General features: G+C 33.1%; 1 pseudogene; it reads left to right on the plus strand.

Moving 5' to 3' along the window:
• Positions 1–283: 283 nt before the first annotated feature.
• On the plus strand, positions 284–4,681 carry LOC138923687 (UDP-glucuronosyltransferase 2B18-like; annotated as a pseudogene).

Here is a 4,681-nt window from a genome sequence, read left to right on the forward strand (position 1 = left end):
AACTTAAGGATTAAGTTGATATGAGTAAATCCCTTTCCATGTCACATATGAAGAAATAAGCAGTTTAATAGTAAATTTAGAAGATGATAGCTAGTATAATAAACAGTCAAACAAAATAAATGTGCAGATCATTAGTAATTTGCTGCTGTTTTACGCACTAGACTATAATCACTGCCAAAATAATGTATATACACTTGAAACGGTCATTCATAATCTCATGTGTCTAATCCAAATGTGAAACATCATGATTGCATTCACACTTGATTGAATATAAAAAGAGTACATGAAAGGTAAGTATTCCTATTACATCACTGTTTTAACAGTTCTCGTTACTTTGCATCTCTTATCCTCATTAACTCATCTGGTATAATGAACAGGTTTGACCACATGTCTCTTAATTGATTCAGATTCTGACATGCTATATCTTAGAAGTTTGACTCACAGAATAAGGCGTTTTCTTTACTCTAAGTGGTTATATGGAGATTTGATGGCAAGAAACCAGACACCTTAGGGCCAAATACTTGGCTCTATAAGTGGATCCCCTAGAACGACCTTCTTGGTAAGACTCTGGAAAACAAACACTGAAATGAGGGTAATTCCAACCAGATGATAATAGTTGATCAGGAAATAAATTTATTGAACAATTATTGGAAGCCTCAAAATTAAAACTTAGCTCTCTTATATTTAATCACAGTCCTAGGGGAAAGGATATGCATAACTTTTCCTTCTGGTTCCTGCATCACTACCATCAACTTGCTGAGGCCTTGACATACTACTTGTTAGATCAGTGACTCTGCTATTTCATTAAAAGAACATATTCTGACATAACCCTTCCCCCTCTTTTTCTCACATATTCTTTTTTCATCCAGAATGTTCTCTTTCAATTTTGTCCACCTGACAATCTTGTATTCATGTTTCAATTCTCAAGTCAAACACCAATCTTCTACATAGCCTTCACTTACCTCTACAGCAGACTTACATGATTCTTCCTTTGTGCTCTGGAAGACATTTTAATGTAGTTTCACGTGTATAATAAGCTGTTATCTAGAATACAATGCCTCTTCAGTGTCTTATATGGCCCTACTCTCATTTTATTCTAAGACTTAGAGTTAATAGTTTGCTGAAATTCACCTAATCCTAGGTCACCCAAAACCAAAGACTTCATAACTCATGGTGGAACCAGCAGCATCCATGAGGTGATCCACCATGGGATCACTATGGTGGTCCTTCCTTCATTTGGGGATCAACCTGATAATACTGCTCATATGAAAACCAAGAGAGCGGCTGTCAAATTGGACTTCAAGAAAACGTCCAGTACAGATTTGCTCAATTCTTTGAAGACAGTCGTTAATGACCCTTTGTGAGGATAACAATTTTTATTCAATAGATATTATATATACACAGTTTCTTTTGTCAATGGTGAGAGCAAGTTTCATCCCATTCTAAGAAACTAATTTAGAAATTATTAACATGACTTAATCCACCTTACAGCTATTTTTATTTTCATCCAGACATTTATTGCAAAGTCGCATTGTTGCCCAATTGGCATAATGGGTAACTAACTGGTGCAACAAATTTCTACACAAAAAATGGAAAGTTATTCTACACAAAAAATTGTAAGAAAAACACATTTTTTAAAACTATAATAGAACACATACAAGGAAAGAATCATATAGCAGAAGAAATATCATAAAATATATCAATTCAGTACCTAAAATTTCTGAAATTATAAATCTCTTTGTGCTCAAAAATTGATTTCATTATTATCCTTTTTAAACAGATTTTACAATGAAATGCAATTTATATGCCATAAATTGACCTGCTTAAGTACAAAATTGAAATATATGTTGTACGTTTACAGAGCTATAAAACGATTACCATAATATAATCTCAGGTCATTTTCATCACCACAAAAAGAAGTCTGATATGTCTTAGAAAACACTTCCCATTCCATACTGTCCAAGTAACCATTCATCAACTTTCTGTCTCTATAGCTTAGCCCTTCTGGATATTTCTTATACAAGGAATCAAACAGTAAATGGGCATATGTGACTGGCTTCTTTCACATGGGATAATGCTTTTGACTTTCTTCCCTGTTGTACCTTTCTAATGCTGAATAATATTCTACAGTAAGGACATAGGACATTTTATTTACCCATTCATCAGTTCACGTCTATTTTGGTTGTTCCACATTTGGCTACTATGAATATTGCTATATATGCTTTTGTGTGAATATATATATAAAGATGTCAGTACTTATAGTAAATCTAAACGGTAAATCATTTAAGGACAAAGATTGCCAGAATAGACTTAAAAAACTAACTATGTATGCTATTTACAACATATACTTAAACAGAAGAGTACAAGAAAATTGTAGCTGTAAAGGTAGGAAAAGATCTATTTTGACAGTAGCCATAGAAAGAGGTATGTGGCTCTGCTAATACCAGACATGGAAGACGAGAAACACCATTAAAAATAAAGATAAATACTTCACAGTGATAAATAGGTTAATCTTTCACAACAATACAAATTATTAATTTTTAACACCTACTAATAAAGCCTATACATAAAATTGGATGAAAAGAAAAACCAAAATACATAAATCTATTGTCAGAACAGGATATTTTTAAAGGCCTTTTTCTATATTATAAAAACGATAACAAAATAAATAAGTACATGAAAGATTTGAAGATCACTTTTTAAAATGTATCTTCTTATATATATATATATATATATATATATATATGTACACAATATTTTTATTTTCCACTTATGCATATAAAATACAATGGGGAAAACACATTTTTACAGTTCATATAGAATAATTAATGGAACTGACCTTAGATGCTGGGAAATAAACCAAGACTCAGTATTTGAAAATATTTGAATCACAAAGAGTATATTATCTGGCCTGACTAGAATAATGCTAGAAACCATCAAAAAATATGCATAACTAAAAACACTCTAAATTTTGAAAATTAAGCAATACATCTCTAAACAATTCAGAGTCAACAAAGAAGTCATAATCATTTACACACCTTCTTCTCAATAATTACAATTTCAGTTATATGCAACAGCAATGGATAAAATGTAAACCAAAAGACAAATACAAGAATATTTATAACAGCACTAGCAGAAATGCCCAAAGAATTGTGAACAATCCAAATGCCCATCAATCATTAAGAAAAAGGTAATCTGTGGTACTGTCATACAATGGATACTATACAACAATGAAATTAACCAAAAACTGCTACAGAAAAGATAAGAACAAACGAGTACTTACTATATGATTTCAATATAGAAACAAGAAAAAATAATCTTAGGTGATAAGAAGTAAGGATAGAAGTTCATTCAGAAGGGAAAGCTGCCTGAAAGGTTAGCAAAATGTGGTTCTTCCTTATAACCTGTGGAAATCTACATCAAGATCTAGGTATCAGGCACATTGGTATATTCACTTTGTGACAATTTTCCAGCTAATTATGAAATTTTGATCTGTTCTCTTAGGATATGTGCATTTTTATTACATATTTCAAACAACTTAAAGGTATGCTTTACAAAATGTATTTACAAATTCTAGGAATCAAATATGAAGCAAAACATAAGCAATGCTTAGAGGTGCTATCATAGTGTGGCCAGGGAAAGCCTCACTGAGATGTGACACTGGAACCAAGCCTCCGTCAAAAGTTAGAAGCAAGCCTTAGGGTGTCATGGGGAATGGTGCTCTAGGAGAGGAACAGAGGGGACACAAAGTGAAAAGGTGGTGATGTGGGAACACATTTGGCAGCATAAACCTGGAAGGCCACTGTGCCTACAATAGAGTGTGTATGGGACAAAAGTGATAGGAGAAAAGGTTGCTAGGAATATGAACTTGCATGATCCTATAAGGCAAACAACAGACTGGAATTTCTTCTAACTGGCATGAGAAGCCAGGAAGAAATTTTGAATGGAGAGGTGTCATAATCTGATGTGTTCCAAAAAACTCACTCTGGCTACTGAGTGGAAAATAGACAGTAGAGTTATGAAGAGAAGAGTAGAAGCACAGGGACTGGTGAGAAGGCATTTCATCCATGCTGACATAATTCCTCTTTAAAAACTTCAACAGCACCACCCTAAATATGCATTTCTACCATCCAAGTTACAGCATTTGGAATGGCTCCTATCATTTCCTCTTATAAAGAAAAATTAACTTGCCCTAACTTCCATCTGCACATTTTAATATATTTGTCAAAGAGAAAACTCAAATTTGAAAGCCAAACGCCTATGATATCCAAAGAAAAAATACATTACTTCTTCAATTCTGTCATTTATTTTAAATGATATGTATGACACTTTTCAAACTCTTCATGAGAATAATATACTTGGGCAAATTATCAGCCTTTCAATGTGGATATCATTGTCTTTCTTTTTTAGATACAAATCGATTGTTATAAAATTATCAAGAATTTATGATGATCAATCAATGAAACTTCTAGATCAGTCTTCTGGATCAAGTTTTTCATGTACCACAAAGAAACCAAACACCTGCATCCAGCCTCTTGTGACCACACCTGGTTCCAGTACCACTCTGTGGATGTGACTGGGCTCTTGCTGACTTTTGTGGCAAGTGCTATATTTCTCATCAAAAAAATGTCTGCTATTTTATTTGTGGAAGTTTTCTAAAAGAAGAAAGAAGGAGCACTAA

The sequence above is a fragment of the Equus caballus genome, chromosome 3, assembly GCF_041296265.1.
Source record: "Equus caballus isolate H_3958 breed thoroughbred chromosome 3, TB-T2T, whole genome shotgun sequence".
Lineage (NCBI taxonomy): Eukaryota > Metazoa > Chordata > Mammalia > Perissodactyla > Equidae > Equus > Equus caballus.